This window comes from Microplitis demolitor, chromosome 3 (genome assembly GCF_026212275.2).
Source record: "Microplitis demolitor isolate Queensland-Clemson2020A chromosome 3, iyMicDemo2.1a, whole genome shotgun sequence".
Lineage (NCBI taxonomy): Eukaryota > Metazoa > Arthropoda > Insecta > Hymenoptera > Braconidae > Microplitis > Microplitis demolitor.
In genome coordinates, this window is record NC_068547.1 from 10,142,548 (window position 1) to 10,168,204 (window position 25,657).

The 25,657-nt window shown below is 29.9% G+C and overlaps 2 protein-coding genes across 4 annotated transcripts in view; one reads left to right on the top strand and one right to left on the bottom strand.

Moving 5' to 3' along the window:
* LOC103573709 (dual specificity calcium/calmodulin-dependent 3',5'-cyclic nucleotide phosphodiesterase 1) overlaps positions 1 to 10,419 on the bottom strand; it is a 139,295-nt gene extending 128,876 nt beyond the window's left edge. For all 3 annotated transcript variants that reach the window (XM_053737318.1, XM_053737319.1, XM_014440558.1), the window contains exon 1: positions 10,222 to 10,419. The gene's annotated coding sequence lies outside the window, so the exon portion shown is untranslated. The remainder of the gene's footprint in view (positions 1 to 10,221) is intronic.
* The window catches only part of LOC103568949 (uncharacterized), a 224,059-nt gene that overhangs the window by 15,817 nt on the left and 182,585 nt on the right, over positions 1 to 25,657 (top strand). The window lies entirely within an intron of this gene.

Sequence of the window (25,657 nt, forward strand, 5' to 3'; positions counted from 1 at the left end):
TTCACCTTCACTCAAATAATCACTATACAATTTTATAGGTTATGCTTCCTGAAGACAGGTTAACAGTACACACTATTCCAAAGCCGTTTGGGCAGAACTGAGTGGAGCGCACGCCGGGTTACAACGATATGGTTTCAACATAGTACAAAATTACTAAACGTTTAGTAATTTTTGTATACTATGTAGTAGTATTTCTTATGCCCATCATAAAATTCATAATACACGTAGTAAATTTTATTTCATGAATAGCAAAATTTATATTCCGTTCAATAATTTATCAAATCTCAGAAATGTAATATTTACTATATTGCTTTGTAAAATATACTTTCCGTTGTATTGTATTTATTAAAAATTAATGTAATAAAATTTACAACTCTGTTTAAAAAAAATTCAATCATGATAGTAAAAAATCTATTACGTATAGGAATTTTTAAAATCTGCAAAACGTTTTGGAATAATTACAAAATAAAATGTATTTATTCATTTCTGTTAGTAAATTTTACTAAAATATTGTAATTATTACTATATTTTCGAGACTCGTTTTCTCCGTGTGTTTAATTAAATTAACAGCGTCTGTTATGGCGTCGGTTGTCTCGTCACTTTGTCTCTCCACCTCTCTATTCGGACGTCACGAATATGCTTTATAAATTCAATATTTTGAGACAGAAATTATTAGGAATGATCAAGACGAAGAGTTACATGAGCTCAATCAATCCAAACCGTCAATATATGAAACATGTGAAAAATGTCAGAATCAGTGAATTTTCAAAAATTTAGAAATTATTTAAACTAACGAACTCAATGCTATAATTTGTGTAGCAATCATCAAAAGCAATACAAACAAAAATGTGGTTTCAATTTTGGAAGGTATTATGAACTACATTATATCTTATCCGGGAAAAATGAAGTAATTTGTTATTTTTTCGATTTCTCATTGCCGATATCTTACGAACTACTAAACCGATTTTGAAGTTTAAGGCAGCATTTGACGCAGTTTTCTAGTCTTTGATGATACAAAATATTTTGAATCACTCGGTTCAGCGAATTTGAATTTATTAGAAAAAAACTGTTTAAAATTTTTTTGACAACGATATCATTTAAACGAATTATTGAATGACGATGGCTGTTGCACTGTTTAACGCGTTTCATTAAGTTTTAGAGCTGTTTAGATTTTGGAATCAATCGAGTCGTCTTTTAGAAATTTTTGGAGATACTCAAAGAATATTTTGTTTATTTTATACATCTCCGAGTCTATTTGATCGATTGATGTAAAATTTCCAGGAAATTTGATGGCTAGCAGGCTCTTCCAATTTCCACCAAAACCATCGAAATCGAATGATGAATTAAAAAGTTATGAATATTTTACATACATTCACACACCCACCCACACACGCAGTCATCATTCTGAAAATATTCAGAATAACTTCCTAAGACATCAAAACGTTGATTGATCGGAAATTTTTGAAAGAACTGTGAAAAACAATTCTTTTACTGCAAACCTGATTTGCGCGCTTTTTGACATCTGCGTTGCAATCTCTAAACGTCTGTTTATCGACAAGTGCAAAGACATTCAGTAAAGTCAAAGTAGATTTCCTTGTTTTCCACCGACATTACGCAAAGTGTAATAAGTAAGATTTATTGTGTATAAGAGTGAGATTTAACAGCATGTTTCAAGATTTTCAACTGAGCTTCATCTATTAAACATCAGAAGAACTCGCTGAGCGACTTAAATTTTTTTTGTCAAAATGTATGTTGAACAGCTAGTACACTAAATATGGTTACTTTAATTCATCATATGTAGATTGCTGTTCTGCGTGCTGGTTCTTGTATTTTTTCTATTAATGAATATTTGAATTAATAATTAAAACGTCCGAGTGAATTTTTAATCAATTAATTATGAATTCTGAATTTTAGAGTCAATGGTCCGTTGTAATTTCGTGGGTGCATCGTGTCGCTAAACAGCTACAGACTGCGCTTCGCAGATTGTCATTAATCGCGTAAATCAGACAATCGTTGAAAAAAATATAATGCATAGTAGGACACTCAGATAGTCTTCACATGGCAAGCGCAATGATTTCAGTACACGATACTACGACTCGTGCTGAAAACACTGCCCTCGCCACATAAAGATTATCTTAGTATCCTAACTATGAAACATACTATTTACAGCTTTAACTTTCAATATCTTTTGAATGATACGTTGAAGATTAATTTCGTTGATTGAAGCTTCTAACTGATAAAACAAGTTCCAAATCACACTACTGTGACTTTATCTAAATGGAACTCAGAATACATACCGTTCAAGTTAATAATTTATTGAAACTATTATGATTCAAACATTATATCATGAATTTTCAATGGTGCTTACTATTGTTAAAACTTTTAGCAGTTCAATAATAAATATATCACGAGAAATCTACTTCTATTTCGGCTGCCGAATGGCCTTTTTTATCATTAATATTGTATCTGGTACAGAGTATTTGTTTTTATATAAGCTAGAGTCCAAAACTAATGTGGCTTTCAACAGAATTGAGAATATATTCTTTATTAGGACAAATTCTTACAATATCTAGCGACTGGTATATATTTTTATAGTGCACTTTACTAAAGGCCACTGAACTTCTAGACTTTTAAGTAATCATAATTATTTGTGTTTATGCCTGCACGGAAAAAAATGATCGGTAGACGCTACCGATTAATATTCGGTAACCGCTACTGAAAAAATCGGTAGCGGTGACCGATTTTTTTTCAGTAGCTGTTACCGTTTATTTCGGTAGTAGTTACCGATTTTTTCAGTATCATTGTGTGTGCGAATATGTGTGTGTGCGTCCGAGTGTGTGTGTGTGCACGTCCGAAAGTGTGCGAATGTGTGTGCGTGCGCCCGAAAGTGTGTGTGTGTATGCGTCCGAGAGTTTCAGCTGGTCCATTTTGCCCCATGTGTCATATGTAGGGTCCAAAATGCGGAAATATATTAATTTATTTTTTAGTTGACGATAAAAAAATGAAAAGATAATTTTTAGTAATTTTCAGCTGGTCCATTTTACCTCAGGTGTCATACGTAGGGTCAAAAATGCACATATATATCAGATTTATAGTAATTAAATGTAAAAAAAAAAAATTTCTGAAACTGTTCAGTAGAACCGAAATAATCGGTAACCGCTACCGAAATAATCAATAGCTGGTACCGATTAAAATCGGTAACTGTTACCAATTATTTTTCGGTAGACGCTACCGATTATTTTTTTCCGTGTAGATGTGTAATTAATGTTTAATTCATTCTAAATTTATCTAAAAGAAAAAAACAAAATTAAATGAAAATTTTTTTTATACAATGTATATTGATGAAATAAGAATGGCATTAGATGTATAATCCATCATCGAGTGTAAAAATACCTATAATATTAGCTCTTGGGAATTTGGCTCTCACTGGATTTTAAAATTAAACATCTGTATTTTTAGTAACGAATGTTCAATGTATTGCGCCGAATATGAATTATAAATGTTTAATACATTTGTCAATAACTCAATTTTAGATTCGGAATCTCTATTTTCGGTCCGTAATGAAGATTTTGATGGATTTTATCCTTATTAATAACCCTAGTGAATTTGTTTATACCGATATTTTAAGTTTTTTTTATTTTAAGTTTAGGCGGTGTAGGTGTTGAAATTTCCCATGTTAAATTTCAACACCGAAAGCGGTGCAAAATAACACCGCCGCCGGTGTAAATATTCTTTACTTCCGTTAAAAAAAATTTTCGGTATTGAATTATTTCTTGGTATTGAAAATGTTTACCTTGTGAATATTTTTACTTGCTATATCACTACAGTTAGACAGTGTCTTTATTAATTAATAAAATTATTAGTGATTGAAATGGTAGGCGTAAAAATATGTAATTTTTAAACAAATTGTCAAACCAACTCTAGAACTCAATAAAATGCACCAATTGCCGCATTGAACCTCAAAATCGATTGATCGGTTCAAAAGATATTGACGACGAAACGTTTAAAAAATAATAATTTAAGCTAAGGGTCCGTTTTGGTTCTCCGACATTTGACCCCTGTGACAAAACGACTACGGACGAAAGATCCCACGACAAAATCTTCCAATCACCGATATTTTCCCAATAATCTTGTTCAAAGTCAAAAGTCTAAAACAAGAATTGATGTTGTACGTATATGCAAGATGATGACACACAAACCGTTATTTTTAGTTGTTACCTGACTCGTGTACACTTAATTATCAACCTAATAACTGGTCAATTAATAGATATCGTGGGTTAAAATGTGTAATTTGCCGCGCCAAATCATCAACTTATGATCTTTATCAAACTTAAAGTTTAATAGACACCGATTAATATTAGGTTTTATCCCGGATGTGTTGGTGGAATTGTCAGTGAGGCAACTCCAACACACTCTGGCTCATACCTAACACTGAAGTTACCAAAAATTATAAATGGGTTGAACCTATAACACCTTTAATTAATAAATTAAACTGACATTTTCAAAATTGACATTCAGAGACCCAGTTTCTGACATTCAGAATTTTTCAGGTCACAGTTTCTGACCCTCAAATTACATAAACCATGATTAGGTTATGAAGAACTTACTAAGTTTGAATAAACTAAAATTATTATTTAGATAAATAAATAAAATATTCATTATAACAAAACCATAGTTTTTCAATACTTCGTATATAAATAATTAAAGTCACTTTGACAAGCGCCTGCACTCAATACTTTTCATCGTAGCTCGTTGGCTTTTTTTTAAACTCTTGAATAAAAAAACAAAAAAAAATTAATTTTGTCATAATAAAAATATTATTCAATTGAATGAGTCATAACAATTTAAATACTATCGAAATTGACCTTATTTATACAATAATTTTATAACTCTAAGAATGTACTTTCAAGATCTACTTATGATCTTTTATTTATAAAAATGAATTTTAAATGTTATTTTATCATTCTATTATGAAAAATAGTAGAAAAAACTTTATAAATATTGCGATTTTTTACATTTCATAGATATAATTAAACCGGTAACCTCGTTCGCAGTAAATTCGAATTTTGAGGTCAACAACTCCATCATACCTTTAAAATTGAGCCTGGTTTTGAACCTCAAATTTCAACAATAAAAATCATTTTAATATGTTTTATAAATGTAGTAAAATAAATATTAATTAAATATTGATCTCCCTGATCAAAAAAAAATCGGTCTGTCAGTTGAGCCTGCGGGCCATCCCCAAAATTTCCTGCCGTTTTCGGCTCTTCGAGCTCGAAAATACTTTTGTATACTTTTGTTTTCGAAAAGTACGTTTTGTACCATTTTTTCTCAAACGATATCTCTCGAACGAATAAACTGATTGAGACGTTTAAGGTGGCAATCGACGCGTTTTATTGAGTTCTACAACTGATCAGATTTTGAAATTGATTTATCCAGTTGTTTTTGAGAAATTTCCAAAATACTAAAAAATTTTTTTTTTTTAATTCTTTCGACAACGGTTTCTCTTGAACGAATGATCCGATTTTGATGGTTGAGGTGGCATTCGACGCGGCTTATGAAGCTTCAGAGCCCAGTTGATTTTAGAATCAATCCATCGAGCACATTACAAGTTATTGGAAAAAAACATTTTTGAACAAAGTTTATTTTTTGAATATCTCTGAACGAGCCCTACTGATCAAGCTCAATTTTTTTCAGCTTCTAGATATCGACAAGCCGCGTTGAATGACATCTTGCCTATCGAAATCGGTTCATCTGTTCAAAAGTTATAGATATTTACATACATACATACGTACGTACGTACATACATACACTCGGATATCATCTTGAAATTAGTCAGAATAGCTTTCTAGAATCTGAAAACGTCAAAGTCTGTTAGAAATTCGATTTTTGAAAATCGGACCGAAACCAATAACTTCCCAAATTTTTGAAAATTTGCAATTTTCTTAGCGGCAAATTTAAAACGATCCAAAATGATTCGAAACGACTCAATTTTAATACTATATAGATATACATTCATCATTGAGTGAATCGTTTTACTTAATCAAGACTATCCATATATTTTTAGCTACATTTTCTTATTTACATGATAATTAGTGCACAGTTTTGATTGTCGAGCCACCTAACGTAAACTGTTCAGACTCTACTAAAAACATGGATTCCCTAGCCACTTATGGCTAAAATATTTTTTTTGATTCAGTTACTATTTTCTAGGTTTTTAAATTGTCATCAATTAACCTCAGAATATATGACTATAAATTAAGAAAAAAATGATTTTCCTGGATAAATCATAATATAATATACTCAAATGAGTTCAAAATTATACCAGCTCTACGTCTTTATGGTCTTTCTCGATCACCATATGTGATGCAATTCGTTCTGTATTTACAACAATATTACCAACAAAAAAATTGACAAAACACCTTTTTTAACATTTTTCTAGGATACTCAATGTATTTATGTTCTAATTTTAGTCGAAAGTCATTGCAAACCTTATTTTAATCACTGTCATTGATCTCTCCCTGATTACTTTGACTTTTTGAACGTAATTGTGAATGAACATTTTAAAAACGTTTGTTTACTAAATATTTTTGATGTCTTGAATTTTTCAAGTTCGATATAAGACGTACCTATTTCAAATTTGAAATCATCAATGTAATAAAAGGTATTGTCAATTTAAAAATATTGAAAATTACGTATTCAAGCTCTTTCGGGTTTCGAGGCAAGCCCGCAGGATCAGCCGATTTACAGAATTTTTTTTATCTTAGTATAACTTCGATATAAATGGTTCAAAAACATATCTAAATGATTAGTGTGGATGAGTATAATTTGCGTATACTTCTAGAAATATATATAAAACATAATGAAATTATAATTAAATATCAGGTATGTTTCGGATATTTTTTCGGTATAACTGACTTTGCTAGGGCTTAAGAGATTTTTTAAAAACATTTCAGGTCACGCTGTGCGTGTGAAAGTCTAAATAAAAAAAAATTCGATACAGCTTTATTTCCGTCAGTGGAAACTCACTTTCAACCAGTAAATTCTATTCTCAAGAGTAGACCCCATTGCCAGGAGGTTATTACCGTGTTTTATTATCGTTGCCATGCTGTTGACTGCAGTATGTATATATGTGTGTACCGTATATACCAACTACTATTAAACAATACATAAAGCTCGCGAAAAAATTTTTTTTTTTTTTTTTCGAATTCTTTTTCTATTGTTTCGGAAACTTCTTTAATATGTATACCGAGAGCTCACACTTTGTTCAATAGTAAAATAATTAACCAAAGGTATAATTTTTTAGCTTTATTTCCACTTTCACAATCTTTCTTTAGTCAAAGCCAACCCCATTCCATTAACTTCCTTCGTTTATAATTACCTAGCCAGTTAATTGCATCACTGAAATCAAATTATACGTAAGTATATTTAAGTAATTGATTAATTTTTTTGTACTACACTCACTCACACAAATAATTCTACGACATAGATCGTAAAAAATAGCCTATTGAAAATTTTCCATTATATAAAATATAGAAATTCAATTGTCGATACATAAATCCAAGGCACCCTGATAGGGAAAAATGATATAAAATGATTCGAAATAATTTGAAATGATTTAAGATAATTTAAATCGACTAATATATAGATATACTCTTAGCATGGATTAAATCATTTTTTTTAATAAGAGCAAAGTAAACAATAAGAATTATTAGAATTAATCAATATAAACTACATATAAAACATAAATTATACATTGTTTAAAATAAAAATTTCATAATAGCATTTAATAAAATGCAAATATAACTATGTACTTCATACAATGAATATTTAGTATAGCTCTATAGACGCCCACGCTCAGTTAATTATTAGCGAATGTTTGCAAGAGTAACTCTGTTAATTCAATCATCAAATTATTGTTTAGTACAAGAGTGCTTTAAAATAATTAAATCAATTTATTATGTACTGGCATGTAATATAATTACTCATTTGTTATGATTAACTAGAAATTAATTATTCGCACAAATTTAAGGTAGTTGGCATGCACAATCCTCAAACTTGATCCCCACTTTTTTTATTACTAGATTTTTTCCCGGGAAAAAATGATCAGACCTGATCAGACATGAACAGACATGAGTCTTCAGGCCTGCTCTGACATGAAAAATGACTATTTCTGGTCAGGCACGTTCAAATCTGATCAGGTACAATTATATATAATTATTTCTAGAAAAATAAAAATAAAAAATAAAAATTTGGGCGTGTGCAGGATTTTAACCGTGGACCTTGCGCTCGAAAGTTTAACCCGCTACCCGTTTACCTAAGAGCTTGATTTTAAGTTTCGTATGAACTTCAAATAATAAAAATCTTACACGTGATATATCTATAGATTCTTGGTCAACGAAATTTTATATCTTATACATGATAGATTTTTAGACAACTAAATTTTATATCTAATTTATTAATTATTGAACTATAGTTATATGAAATTATATATACGTATTATATACAATTATAACTACGTTACATATATACAAATATAACTAAGTAAGTTATATTTAATTATAATTAAGATTTTAAATTTAATCCCATACATCAGGCTGGATCAGACATGAACAAGCATGGACAGGTATGATCAGGCATGGTCAGGTTTGATCATTTTTTCCCGGGTTATAGCAATCTGATATATATATATATATATATATATATATATATATATATATATATATGTGATATAACCTGGCTTATGGATAAAATAGCGTCTACAGTAAAAAGTATAATCGCTTAAACTTGTATTAGCAATATAATAATTTTAACTTAAAGTTTTTAACTACACGGTTGCCCTCAAACTTTTATAAATAAATAAGGTGAATTATTTAATAATGGTTTTATTGAGGTAGTACTTTCCCTACTGTCCAGTCCAAAAGTTTTGGATCACCAACAATGTATCGCGTACCTGCGGAGCACAAATACGCTCACACTATGATAAATTAGTTTTATTGAAAATCTGACAACGTCGCATATTTATTCTCTTACTCGCCTTATACAGCTGAGACTCACTCATAGTCTATACACATGATCTCAATGTAAACATTCGGTAAAATTATTTTGGTGGTTATTTAAATAAAAAACTGAGTGGGAGACCAATTACGTTATAAGAGAAAATTCATCAAGAAAAAAGTACTGAATAAGATAAAAATCCATAATAGTCTACAAGTGCAACAATAAATCGTTGCATTTTATTGATAACTATTAATGAAACATATATAATTATTTATCCACTTATAACGTAAACCGTTTTTATTTTCACGACGGAGACGTGAAACAAACCCGGAGTCGTATGTGGTCACCCAAGTGTATTAAAAAAATTATAAATAACAATAATAATTATTACTAAAAATAATAAATAATTATAAACAAACTAAAGGTGTGCCTGGACCAGCTCCTCAAGCTGGGTTAGTGCACGAGGGCGCCAGCCCGTTTTTACAAAACGGACAAAACCAATAACGATCAGGGGAGAGATCATGGGATAAAATCTTGAGCGAGAATGTATGCACCAAGCGGAATGACAACCAAACAAATATATAATGAATAAAAATAATAATAAAGAATAATTACTACTAAATATATCCTGGAAACAAACAAATAAATATTGGCTATCACTGGGTTCCTTTTACTAAATTATTCAAACCAAAATATATTTAAATAAACTCAACAAATGGTTACAATAATAATCAATTCAATTCAAATAATATTATTAAATTATCCACTGGAGACCAAATTACAAATTACAAATTTTTACCCAAGATAATTAGTATAATTAATTATTTATAATAAAATTTTATTAAATAATAATAATAATCTTTTTCTTTATTTTATATTATTTACTCTGGGGAGAGAAAGACGCAGGTACTCAATAGATATTTGGCAACACTGGGTTGCATACCATTAAATTATAAAATAAATTTTACCCAGAGAAATAATATTTTAAGTACTGTTGTAAGACAAGGAGCTACATACGCTACTATCCTTGTCTAATCTTCTAAGGAATTTACTCGACGCGTCTTAGTACATATGCACCCAAATGCCGTGACGGACGCCGAATATATTCAACTTATTATAACAATAACTCAGGTTCAATTATTTATGAAACAAATACCGCGATCAACTCTACTGAAGGACCAGCGATAGCCGATGCAACAAATGATGATACAATTGACTTACCGGCATTGATAAAAATTACTTCTGGATCTATTTAACCATAACAATACTCAAACTATACTTTTGACTTAGTATAATAAAATACTAATTATTCAAATTAAACAAACTTTAACTATTTAATATTACAAAATTACGGCAACTGGGCCAGAACAATTTACTCAAAAATAATCACGGACAACAACACGTCTTACCTTCACAAAATCCCGGTCCTCTCTCCTTATATCTTTCATTGATTTTTTCGAGGGAGGGTAATCACTCACGTGTTATCCCCTCTCATGACCTCGGACCCGAAATTATCAATTAAAATAAAACATATAAACTTGTCACACGACCTGAGTTATATTATAATAATAAATTGAATAACATTTCCTATCTATAAACATAAACATAATCATTACTATTTCTTTCAAATAATAAAATAATAATTAATTTAGTGCACCACGTGGCTGGATAAAAATATTGATTTTTATCCCCACTATATCGACTTACTCTCCCTTCGATCGATATTTTTATCTATAACATACGCGCACGTATGCCACTAACTGCCCTGATTAAAAAAAGGGATTTAAAACGATTCGAAATAAAAAATTTTAAATACTTTTTAATACTTTTGAATACCTTGAATACTTTTGAATCGTTCTTCTTATGGGAATTTAACATTGCAAATCGTTTTAAATCCCTTTTTTAAATCAGAGTGAAATGAAAATATCGATTAAGTACATAATTTTTTTTACAAACTACGCAGTAAATAATTCTAATTTTTATTTTAAATGCTCTAAATATATTTTTTCTCATTATATTAATTTTTCGTTAAAACGGTAAAAGTCCGTCATGGAGAAAAACTAAAAAATTTCTCATTTTCTCACGCTTCTCTCATGCTACATGTACAAAAAACATAAAATTTAATTGCTAATATCATTTTTTAGACACGGTGAATCGTCTCTAAATTTTAACAGCGTTTGTATTATACATTTAAGTACTTATATTCAAAGCTTGGAAGATTTCTTGAATTTTTGATTGCACGACCCAACTACCTTAATCATCATTTTAATGTTTATTAAAGTAATGTATCACAGTTCAATCGATCTACCTATTAGTATTTGGAGAAATTATTTATGCCCAGTAAAGTACAGTGACTACATTGTTAGAGTAGTTGCGCTGACTATTAAAATAGTTACAGGAGCTATTGGATGGTAAACAATCTAAAATAGTCACTGGTACATTCTTTATTTGTAGGGATGAACTAAAAAAGTATTGTGATTATTATTGTTGGGGTATAAGTTCTGAGGAATAATATTACAAAGTTATCATAAAAAAACAAAAAATGTTAGTAGTACTCAGCTAATACTACTACTTTCAAATAGGTTCGGGTACTATGATATAGTACAAGATCCTATGAATGTAAGTTAAGATTACTATATTTTTATACTCATCCCTTTATAGTTACCACAACCATGTACTTTTCTCTGTGCACATATCAAAAAGAAAAATAGGAGATAAATTAATTTTTCTATTCATCAGACTATATTAATATTATTTTTTAAAAACTCCAAGTTACAGTATCACTTGACTTTATGATCTGATTAGATATTCCATATAATTTAAAATAAATATGTTAAGTACATTAATCGTCAAAACTATGTAAAAAATCTCGGAAATTAGTACGATGATCATTAGTAGAATAAATAATCTACGCAGGAATAATTTATTAAAAAATATTTGGGATTATGAACAGAATATGTGATTCGTAAGAAATAAAACTGTATGTGACACAGTATCTCTGTATTTAATATTTTCTTTATCATTTACATGTTTTGTCAAAAAATGATAAAGTTTTACTGATAGTTAAGAGTGAGAAATGGAAGCAAGCGCCGCATATTTAAAAACTCATTATCGTTTTTAAAGCGTCGCAATTCTCCGGAGACGCGTTCTCATTTGAATCGAGAACAACTTTTACATACCGCCACTCGCACACGAGTTAACCTGACGTATGATATTAATACTTCAAGCTACATTCATACAAACAACACACTTTGTCACATAACCTATCTAGTTCATCTCACCAGTAAATTGACCTGATTCTCATACGATTTTTGGCAACTAAATCGCTAATTTTCGAGCAGATCATCATTGTGTACACATATACTTATTCATGTACTCATCTCAATGTTTAATCATTCATTTCAGACTGAGGTTGAGACGAACAAAATATATGACATGTCTCTTGACATTATCATGCGGCTGTGATGTTAACAAAAGTAAGAGAAATAAAATGTGTTAAAACGCTAGCAATATAAATTTACAGTTGAGAGAATCTGTTTTAATAACCCAACTTCATTTACTATTAAGCAATAGTGATATAAAAATTGTATTGTTCAGTTACAGATAATAAAATATTTGAAATATGGTTTTACTAAAAACTTTTTTTTTTTTTGTTTAATCATTAATTGTCAATCACCAAACATTGATAGAACTTAGTTATTATTTATATAAAAATGCAGCACTTACGATGTTTTTATGTATGCCTAAATACAAACTACACGGAGAAAAAAATAAAAGACTTTTTACGAAGTTTGGAACAAAAATTTCAATCCGAAAAAGTAATCGTTAAACGTTAATGAAAATTATGATTTCTTAATATTATTAAGACCGACAATTTATGTTGATTATAAAAATAACTGCATTCAAGATAAAATTTACTAGCGACGAAATAAAAATTATAATGTACCTATAATTTTTACTATTCAACTTAATAAATATTAGGAAACGCGCTTTGTGAAAGGTTTCATGATGTAAATAAAGTAGTCAAATGTGAATCACTTTAGCGACATTAATTGTTACGTTACTTACTCCAGCAAATTATTAACGATATAAAATTATTCTCCATACGCAGTGTTCAAACATTATTAAATATACACAATCCAATATACGTGCGGCGCTATTACTACGTTACCGTTTGCAAAATTGTAATTTACCGCATAAACTGCATTAGACTCAAACTCTTTACAGTTTATATAATACTTGCACAACAGTTTAGTTCAATGTGATCAGTCTTGGAGTTTCATAATCGTATTCAACTGAATTAAGCTTCATTGTGGCTCACCTTACTATCTATTGGAAAAGTTTTGTGACCCTATTGATTCTCACGGCTACTGGGAATTCACTAATTAAATTCCTCATATTTTACACGTATCCGATTTGTCGATATTTAATTTCTTATATATTTATATATACAATAGACAATTATTTACATGACATTAAGTTAATAATATTTTTAATTAATTTGATAAAATGATTAATAAAAACATGTATTATACTATTAAAAACCATACTTTTATGCTAGAATTGCCTCATATTTACCACAAACTTTTCCAATTATTTAAATGAGTCTTTAAATGAGTGATATTATAATGATTTTTTTTTAATACCTGAACTACGTGTTCTGATTTTTCACGCAAATAAAAGAGCAGTGTAATTTTATTTTCGTATCAATTTAATTGATTTTTAAACCTACTTCACAATTAACTTTTATGCATTTACTCGGAGGTTAATTAATTAGTTTACAACAACGTTTTATAAAAAAATGCATAACAACTATAATTTGTTTTATACCTTTGAGTAATGATAATTAAATTATATTTTATAGTCATATTTTATTAAACGAAAATTAAGAAATAAACTGGTAATTAAATTATTACAACTATTTAATAAATAAGTGGGCTAATATTGTAAAAATATATGAATCTCAATATAAGTATTCCCTTAGAATTAAACATAATGATTATATTTTAGTGTTTTCTATCTTAGCAAGCATTCCATCAGAAAAAACAATTGAATATGCAAATTTCTGTTTTTATATGTGAACTAGCGTGCGAGTCTCGTTTTTCATATATATTCATTTTAATGTATATTCCTGTGTCAATAGTGTATACTTTTAGGCTGTTTTGAGTCCTTTTACCAATCACTTTACGACTAGTTTGACTTCACATAGTTTTCATGTCTTTTATATTATAGGGATTAAGATAAACAACAGATTAATTTAAGGCAAAATGTTTTTTATATAATACTATAAGTATAACTTTCAGCACAATGAGATATATGGAGCACTCCATGTCATATCGGACAGTTTGAAAAATTTCAATTATTGATTCCCTTCATTTTTTGATATTTCGTCTTCGTATCAATCAAAAAATTCTTTGGGGAAATTTTGGGATTTTCCGATGACCCCCCAGACAGCATTCAAGTTGGAATGAATGCATTACGACGTCTTTTTTAAAGAGTCCTCAAGAAGTCTTATGTTGACTTCTTAAAGGTGTCATTTTTAAGATGATGGTGTCTTAATTAAGAGTTCTTGAAGACTCCATAAATAAGACGTCATTTTTTTGTCGTCTAAATGTAATCTTTTCTTAACTTCTTTATGAAGTCAAATTTAGGAGCTCCTTAAAGACGTCATAGTAAATTCATATTGAAGGCTTATTTACGAAGTCAGAAAAAAGAACTCTTTTGAAAGACGTCTTACTGAGTTCGTTAGTTGGCTCATTCGACATCTTGGGAACTTCTTAAAGACTTCTTTAAGATGTTGATGAGACGTTCAAATCATAAATAGGAACTCATTCAGAACTCATCAAGACGTCATTTTGCTATCTGGGCCGTTAAAAAATCATTCTTTTTTTAGTTTTTCGCTCATAACTTCTTTAATAATGGTGCGAATCGAAACTCTTTTAACTTTCCGCGAAGAAAAAAAAAAAAAATTTATAAAAAAAAGTGAAGTTCTTGGTTTGGTTCGATTTTTGAAAACCGAGTTTTAAACAGATCTCGACGTTTTAAGGTTCTAAGAAGCGATCCCGACTATTTTCAAGCGAACCTATAACTTTTGAACAGATGAACCGATTTAGAACTTGAAAAAGGCATTCGAAGCGAATTATTAATTCCTAAGTGCTGAGAAAAATTAAGCTTGATCGGTATAGTACGTTTCAAGTAATTCCGAACATAAGATTTTTTGAACTTTTTATTTTTTTTTTTTTGGATAACTTTTAGTAATTGATAAAATAATTTCTCTGACCTACAAAAAGTTAATTTTTATTTTTATTTTAATGAAATTGAAATTTTTATCCAAAATGAATGGAAATGACATTAGACTTAATTATAAACTAGATGAAAAGATGTTAACTCCTATGAAAAGTGTCATCGAAATTTATATTAACCTAAAGAAGATAAGGCATAAAATTACCATAAAAAATAGGCATTGAATTTTTCTTTAGTGTAATTTCGATGTTTTAAAAATAATTAAAAGCGTTGCAGTAAATGAAACATAATAGAGAATTACTATTATACATACTTGTATGTGTATACTGAATTCAAATATGAAGTATTTCTATACATCATTACCTTTATATATGAAAATGAAATACGTCAGCATAAAAAGCTTTTGCATTTTCTGGACAGTCGGTTGATATAAATGAGTTTTAATGAAGACGATGTATAAAGTTACAGTTATAAATGTTAAAAAAAAGAAAAAGTGCGATAATTGAATATTACCAAGCAACTTCTTTAGGTATTTTTTTAAGTAAATAAATGAATACATTTGGTTTTGAATATGATTCTATCGCGTAATGCATTAACATTCTATATAACTTCTATAAATATTATAAAAATAATCCTTACAATTTTTCTTTTCTGCAATTCATTTTAAATGAAATATTAAAAAAAAAAATTCATATAACTTTCTAATTTAAAAGAGCTTTTCAACGATATAATCTTCTAACGTTGATCGATAAAGTTATATAATTTTGCATATAATTTTGTGCACGCTTTAAACACGAAAAAATTGAGTGTGCTTCATTTTTACTCTCTTAAAAACATTTAATACACGCACTGAAAGTGATTTCTACTAATTTTATACTGCACTTTCAGGCTTTGAAAAATATACCACCGTCAAGTGCACACTCTTATAAATGAAACTGATATTTTTTAAGTTTTTTCTACGGACTGTTATTAAAAAGGATTCCAAAAAAATAGTATATCGTACAGCCTAAGTACTCATTTGAATGTAGTATAAACAGAAGCGATTCAAGCAACCACGCTTGACAAGTGTCCCTCCTATCGCACACATGACATACACTGTATTTTTTGTAAGACTCGCTGAGTAAGTTTGATTTGAGAGGAATATTCTATCATTATAGAACGTCATGTAATAGACAAATGATACAAGATAATAATATTATATCATTTCTGTAAATCACAATAATTTATTAAAATCGTTTTAATGTATTTTGTATTATTCATTTATTTTTTTATTTAATTTATTTTAATTGAAAAAAAATTGGATCAAGGAATAATTTACTCAAAGAAAGTTAAAAAGTACCCGAAAATATGTAGTTGTTTTTTATGCACTTCAGATCCATGAAAAATTCAACCTTTTTTGAATTTTACTTTTGTTTTTTTGCACTCCTCAATCGCGAAAAGCGTGTGCTTTACTATCACTCTTTCGCTTTCGGCCCTTTCACTGACTTTGAATCCTTTCTACCTTCTTTATAGTACACCAAAGTTATTAAAAGTCTGTACGAGTTTGAAGAAAATTTTTTATAAAACATTTTTTAATATAGTATTCAGTTGATTCATAATACGTTTAAGTAAAACAATAACGATTTAGTCCGAAGCTCCCCAATGCGTCAATGTACACTCAGAAAATTAAATAATAGGAGTTACCATCTAGGTATGGTAAGAAATCAGATAGTAGTAACTATTATCTAGATGATTGTATAAATCATCTAGATTGTAATATTTACCATATTTATGATAATTGTAACAATCCTATGTGTTAACTATAATTAATTAATATTAATCATTCCAGATAATTGGAATTAAAAATTTAGCATTGTTGGGTAATCGCACTATATTTAATTTCAAATATAGTTGCACTTCCGGCAGATAGAGGCAGCACTTACTAGGGCCTCGTGGCTATAAAATTTACACTTGGTCATGTGCAGTGCGGCACATGCGCATCTACCTTTTCCTGCCTCGTGTCGAGAAGGCCGCCATTTTTTCGCAACGTATATTCAAGTAAAAACACGTGTTTTATTTAATCGTATTATATCGTGCACATCTTCAAGTAATAAATTGAAATAATAATCAAAATGAATTCAGCAATCATCAAGCTCATTAAAAATATGATTATTTTTATAATTTTGGGCACCAGAACTTAAAACAAAATTATCTCAAAACTCAAGAGTTCAAGTGATCAACGACCACGTTTCTGAAGAAGTTACTTCGACGGAAACAATTACAGGTGCTTTTTTATTTAATAAATAATGATATCAAGTGCTCATAAATATAAAAGACTCAATATTATAATTTGTTAATCATCAATATGCTCAATATTTTAATTCAACTAAAAGTTGATTCTCGCTCGGTATCCTCCGCAATCATGCCACCACGTGTTCAACAAATAAATTCAATTTAGTGTAATTTATTACGATCTCATTAAATTAAATTAAATTAAATGATAACTAATATCAGAATTCAATGAACTCAAATATTTATGCATGTAGTGCTAATTAAAAATGATAATGATTAAAAGTGTTCAATTATTAAATTCGCTTGGTAACCTCTGAATTCATGTTACTTATCCTCATGGCATTTTCGCAATCAACTCAGTGTTCAAATAGATTCAATTAATTATTTCAATTACTTACTCGAGTTCAATTCTATAATTTGTATTCAATTAATTACGCATTCATGAGATCAAACAATTAATAGTATTAATAAATTAAATCAACGATTTAATTTTGTAACCCAGTGATATTATGTGCTGTGACAAATAAAAATATTGTTATATTTTTTAATATGCGTATTTTTCCAACTTTCCAACCACCAACCAGTCCTGGCATGTGTTTATTAAATTATTATTACATCAAGCCTAATAAACCCAATTACTTAATTTTCTGAATGTAGTGTTCAGACTCGGAAAATCACAACATTAAAACAAACACGACTTATCGACTTATTATTTTTTTTTCTATTATCTTTATATTTTTTATCACAAGAACTCTTTTGAAAAGCACTATCTGAATCTTTTTCGTTCCTTGATAACAAAATACGATTAATGATGATTAAAAATATTTTGATCGTTTTAAATCATCATGAATCGTCAATTGATGATCCATGAGGATTAAAAACAATCAAATTTTGAATCGTTTTAAATCGTCATAAATCATTTTCAACCTTCATACTGGATCAGATATTTTAATATTATTTTACTATTAAAGACGATTAAAATTCTCATGAATCGTCTTTAATCGTAAAATAATATTACTATTTCTGGTCCCGCATGATGATTAGAAACGATTCATGAATATTATAAATTTTTATAAGTATTAAAGACGATTAAATTTTTTATCGTTTTTAATCATCTCCAATCGTACTTTCTAATCAGGAATTGAGTGTAATCAATAAAAGACGGAAAAACTTATTATTTATGAAAAATTTAGCTGCTATTTCTATTTTTTCTGTTGTTATTATATTTTTCATTTTTTCTCCATCAACTACTGGCAGCAATACTAACGTGGCAGTAGTATTGAAAAAAAAGAGCGACATCTAAACAAAAAGGCGGGATATTTAACGAAAAAATGAATAAAAAATTTGAAATAAAAAAATAAATTAATAATTTAAAAGTTGAATTAAAATTAATATTAAACAGAAAAATTAATTAATATTATGAAATAATAATGAAAAAAATGATGATTAAAAATAAAATGAACGATTGAAGTGTGCACTCTTAGATTTTCCACCATTTTTTAAATTTTTATTTTTTTTTCTTAAATAAATATATTACGACCAAAATTGATGGCTCCATTTTAATTCTGCAGCCAATTTCTTTGTCAACTGTTTTATTTTTACTTTTTACTGAGTATACGGACATAAAATTCCACTAAAATTTACGATGCTAACATCGTATTCGTGGGCTATACTTACGTTAGCATCAATTTTTAAATGTCGTATTTTAAAATTTACTATGTAGGTTAAATTTTTTACTATTTAACATCGTAATTTTAACAAAAACTTTTCGGATTAAAAATTATTTCAAAAATATCGTAAAAAAATCGGTCTATTGGTTGACCCTGCGAGCCAGCCCCAAAACTTCCCGCTATTTTAGAGCTCTTAAAGTTCAAAAATATTGTTGTGAATACACCTTCGAGCTTGAAAATACTTTTGTATGCCTTTTAAAAACAAGTTAGATGACATTATACGTTGATCGAAAAATACTATAAAGAGGACGAGTTGGTATGATTTCAGACACATTTTAGTACATTACATTTTTATTTATTCAAAAAAAACCTTTTTTTACCATTTCTTTCTCTAACGATATCTCTCGAACACATTAACCGATTGAGATGATTGTGGCGGCGATCGACGCGTTCTATCAAGTTCTGAGCTGATTAGATTTTGAAGTCGATTGTTCGAGCCGTTTCAGAGAAATAAAAAAAAAACTAAAAAAAAAATAAATTTTTGACTTCCCGTTAAGAAAATTATTAATTTTCAAAAATTCAGGAAGTTATTGTTTTCACTCTGATTTTCAAAAATTGAGTTTTCATCAGATGCCAACGTTTTGAGGTCCTAGCAAACTATTCTGGCTATTTTCAGAATGATGTCCGAGTGTGTGTGTGTGTGTGTGTATGTATGTAAACTCGTTGTAACTTTTTAACTAATAAATCGATTTGCATGGTTGAGGTGGCAATCAAAAGAGCTTGTTGACCATCAACTTTCCTGGAAATTTCAGATCATTTGATCAAGTAGACTCGAAAATATTTGCGAATTACGAAAAAAAAAGAAAATTTTTTTTTTTAGTTTTTTAGTGATTTCTCAGAAACGACTTGAACGATCAACTTCAAAATCTAATCAGCTCTAGAATTTGATAAAATGCGTCGATTGCCGCCTTAGCCATCAAAATCGATTTTTTCGTTCGCGAGATATCGTTGGAGAAATAAATGGTCAAAAACGTGTTTTTCCGAATATCTTTAAAACAGCTTAACCGATCGATTTCAAATTTTAATCAGCTCTAGAATTTGATGAAACCTGCGATTGCCACCTTAAACGTCAAAATCGGTTGATTAGTTCAAAAAATATCGGCGTTGAAAAATTAAAAAAATAACATTTTATGCTATTTTTTCCGGATAAATTATAATATAATGTACTAAAATACGTCTATGTGTAAAATCATTCCAACTTTTCCTTTTCATGATATTTTTGATCATTATATAATATTATCTAACTTGTTTTCTAGTTTAAATCCTATTGTCAACAAGAAAATTGAAAAATCGCAATTTTTAATATTTTTCTCGATATTTCATATTTCATTGTTTGTGACATAACTCAAAACTTATTTAAATCTTGATTTTGATCCCTGACATTGACTTCTGCCTCAATACATTGATTTTCTTGAACATAATCGGAAATTAAATTTTAAAAACCGTTTCTTTATTAATGATTTTTGATTCTTAAATTTTCAAACTTCAGCATGAAACGTAACTTATTAGAGCTTGATAAGATAATAAAAAAACAATTGCACGTAATAGCATTTTCGAGCTCGAAGGGCTCGAAAATACATGCGCACTACTGTTTTGGGGCTGGCCCGCAGGGCCAACCGACGCCTAGATTTTTTTTTTTTATAATTCGCAAATATTTCAGAGTCTACTTGATCAAATGATCTGAAATTTTCAGAAAAGTTGATTAGTTTATTAGTTAAAAAGTTATAGAGCGTTCACACACACACACACACACACACACACACACACACACACACACACACACACACACACGCGCGCGCGCGCGCGCGCGGACACTTGGGCATCATTCTGAAAATAGTCAGAATAGCTTTCTAGGACCTTAAAATGTCGACATCTGATGAAATTTCGATTTTCGCAAATTGGGGCGAAAACGATAACTTCCCGAATTTTTTGGAAATCGTTAATTTTCTCAGCAGGAAGTTAAAAAAAAAATAAAATACAAAATACAACTCAAAATCTATATTAATTCCTACATTTAGTGTTTTGCACTAAGTACACCTTTAAACATATGTATACATGTGTGTAAACGCGACAACGTGAGACGACCGTGTCTCTATCCTGCGATCATATGTCTGCATAGCCTTATTATCAATGCTTGCTGTTTACTATTTTAATTATGATTACCAGTTAATTACACAATACACTGAGAATTATTGTATTTTATGAATAACTCGACATTTTCAAATTTTCTAAATTTTTGCTTGTGCTGATTTCAGTATTCTCGACAACTTTTACTAATTTAGGTCGAATTTTTCGTTTTTATTGTCGAATCACTGTGATCCTATAAGAATTTTCTGTGTTTATACCAAGTGTGAATATAGCAGACATACAACAATCGAAAGCTTTTATAACCGATATTTTTGCGAAGCAATGATTTAAAAATTTTTAGAATCACGAATATATGCGTATTTTAATTATTTTTATTTATTTATTTTTTTAAACGCCAATCGGCATGATACATCAATTTGGATACTCCTTAAATTGTAAATTATAAATTATAATTTTTTAAAATCTGAAAATTCTAGCTCGAAAATTGCACAAAAATAAATTCTCATTTAGTGATGCCTAGTAAAAACTAACAGTTTTATTAATATTATTGCAAGATGTGTTTTTCGAGATTGGAGCGAAAAGCTTGGTAGGTGCACCAAAAAAGTTCACTGAGTCATACAGGGAGTTCACTAAGTTGGATATTCTGTTGCTTGGTCCATTTATGACATAATTACAACTTGAGTTGGTGGTTTTTGAAAACCAGTTATGCCCGAGCTTTTGATCGTTGGAAACAAACTTGAAGGTATTGTAGATGCCCAGTGTATCAATGAGATCGTTAAAGGTTTTATAAAAAAAGATCAGATATCCAGCCTTCCGTTAATCAATAAGCCTATTTATCCCATATTCTCTTCGTACATCCTCTGTTGTAGATCCTACACTCATCCTAGGATTGAAAAATAGTAAGGATATACAGAACGTGTTGAACCTTTTCAACCCTGTTGATTAAGGTATCTGTAAATGAAGACCATATTACTGTTCCATATTCTAAAATGGGCAGTATTAGAGCTGAGAAGAGACAAATCCGGGATTGGGCATTGCTGAACTCCTTATTGGTCTGCGTCACCAGTCCAAGTATTTTGTAGGCCTGGCGAGTTATTTTGTCTGCATGTGATGTGAAAGTCAGTTTGTTGTCTATGATGATGCCAAGATCCTCGATATTATCGACTTCATGGATAACTTCGATCCTCAAATAATAGTTAGTGGGGTCCTTAGTTGGAGAGCGCAGAAACGACATCACGGCACATTTTTTGATATTCTGGTCTAGCTCGTTTCTCTAGTACAAAAAAAAATCAGTCTAGCTGATCAGATTTTGAAATTGATTTATCAAATTGTTTTTGAGAAATTTCGAAAATACTAAAAAAAATTTTTATTTAATTCTTTCGATAACGGTTTCTCTTGAACGAATGAACCGATTTTGATGATTGGGGTGGCATTCGATGCGGCTTATGAAGATTTAGAGCCCAGTTGATCTTGGAATCAATCCATCGAGCACATTACAAGTTATTGGAAAAAAAAATTTTTGAAAAAAGTTAATTTTTGGAATATCTCTGAACGAGCCTTACCGATCAAGCTTGTAACGGGTAAAACTGGGGTTACTTTCAGTTGCCAATTAAAAGTTATTAATTAATTGATAATTCAAAAAAATGAACCACACTTAAACAGAAAATATGAACCAGTAAATTGATAAGAATCTGAATTTAATAATTAGCCAGTATTAATAGATAAATATTACTTTAAATTAATGCAAATGAAATTGGTTCACTGAAATATCGTAGTAACTTTTAATAAGCAAATTAGAAACACAACCTACCCCTTTTGGCTCGGGTACTGCTCACCGGAGTCCAGGGTGGAAAACAAAGGGGGTCTTCAAAGAGACAGACAATATTAAATATGGCGATTTAAATTTGATTCAAATCAACACTCTACATGGGCTTCGAGCCCTGGTTCTACTACCTCATATCCCTATACTCATACTTATACACTCGTACCAATGTAATATCACACAACATCTTAGTAATAATATAACACAGCCATAGTAAATAATAAATCACATAATTATAGTAATAGTGTAAAGTATATTGAAAAAGAAATAGAGATCAATAGTAATTGAATCACAAATAGTAGATCATAATTAAACATGTAGTAATTAAGTAGTAGTAGTAATAGTTATAATCGTAGTTAATGTAGTCATAGTTAATATAAAAAAAAATAGTTTTTAAGTACAAATAGTAATTAGAGTAAGCACCATAGTTTCGGGTTTAGACATAAGCAAACAAAAGTAATCATAGTAATCGTAATAGTACTAGTTATAAGTCATAGAAATATTAACATAAAATAGTAATTAATACTCATAGTAGTAGTCAATAGAATAATAATAGTAATAATGATAGTAATAAGAAAATCACAAATAATTAGTCAATAGTAATAAGAAATCATAAATAATCGTAATAGTCCATAGTATAATAATAGTAGTAGTAGTAATAATAATAATGATAAATCACAATCGTAATAAAAAAAACTGGTCCGCACACCGATCCCATCACAAGCTCAATTTTGTTCAGCTTTTAGATATTGACAAGCCGCGTCGAATGACATCTTGCCGATCGGAATCGGTTCATCCGTTCAAAAGTTATATAATAACTTCCCAAATTTTTGAAAATTTGCAATTTTCTTAGCAGGATGTCAAAAAGTTCACTAATGTCGTTTTGTAATATATGAGAGTCTTGCACACTAGTTATTGTCCTGTAGATCTTGAGATCGTCAGCATACAGTAATACATTGAACAAGATAGGGCCGAGATGAGATCCCTGAGGAACTCCTGAAGTGACGTAATATTCATTTGATATGTGACTCTGCACTCTAACTTGCAGTCGCCTACCAGAGAGGTAAGATTAGAGCCAACTTAGCACGTCGCCGGAGATTCCATAACTGCTCAATTTTAGTACCAGTACATCGTGGTTGACCTTGTCAAAGGCTTTACTGAAATCTATGTATATTGCGTGTACTTGGTTCCCATTATTAAATGCATTGAGTATGTAGTCAGCATAGGAGAACAAGTTGGTAGTAATAGACCTTCCACTTGTGAACCTATATACTGTTTTGTAGATATGACATCCTTAAAAGAGGTAGTCAATTGAGACAACACTACCTTTTCAAAGTGTTTTGCAAGAGCCGATTGAATGCAGACTGGTCTTCAAGTAATGACTTGCTGAATAAGTATGTAAGCGACTCGTAGAAGCCTACTACGCAGTTTTTCAAGAACACGTTCGGTAACTTATCGGGACCAGCTCCTTTTTTATGATTCAGAGACAACAGATGCTTTTATACTTAGTTAAAGGCAGCTTGAAATTCATGCAGATTGACATTATGTACATCTGGATTGGCTTGATAATTGTTGTTATTATTATAACTATTATCAATATTTATGCTCCCAGTTGTAGGTATTTTTAAAATACATAGCGAATAGATTGCTAATTTCCATACCTGACTCTGCTGTAATATTGTTCCATGATATTGAAAATGGTATATCAGTATTGCTGCGTCTCTTGTTCTTCATGAATTTCCAGAATTCATTTATATCGGAACGTATCAGGTTCTCCACGTTGTCAACATAACTTTTGTAACAAATCCTACTGAGCTTCTTGCACTCGAGTCTTAAAATGCCGAATCGTCGATAGTTTTGCATGGTTTTATTTAACGATTAAACAAACTTACCTATGTGAAGTTCTATCGTAATTGTATGAAGCGCCTCCTCCGAAAGATCACTCGGTAGTACCACTACTCCATGCAAATATTACCACACTTTTAAAGCAAACTTTTTTACCTACGCGCGTTGGTCCATATCCACGGCACTTCGGTTCTAGTCCTCATTATTTTCAAAGTGCTGCCGTATAATATTTCGGACTTACTATCCGTACCAAGATAGTTGGGGTCAGGGTGGGAGTGATCTTTCGGAGGAGGCGCTTCATACAATTACGATAGAACTTCGCATAGGTAAGTTCGTTTAATCGTTAAATTGTATTACGCGCCTTCTCCTCAAATCACTCTGTAGATGTTTATAGTCTATACGGCAACTCTAGTTATAGGATATCAGAATTATAAATGTGTAACATTTTATCATTGATTTATTTATTTATTTATTACTTATTATTTATTTATTAAACTGCATATAACTGCTTTATCATAGTTTTTATTTAGAACCGCTTAGACAAACTGTTTTTTGTCTTGAGTGATCTCGTGATAATAAAACTTTGCAAAAGTTTTGGACTCTGCAGTCTACCCCGCCGTGCTTCTGATGAGATCTATGCTGACTCCACACCTTTTTG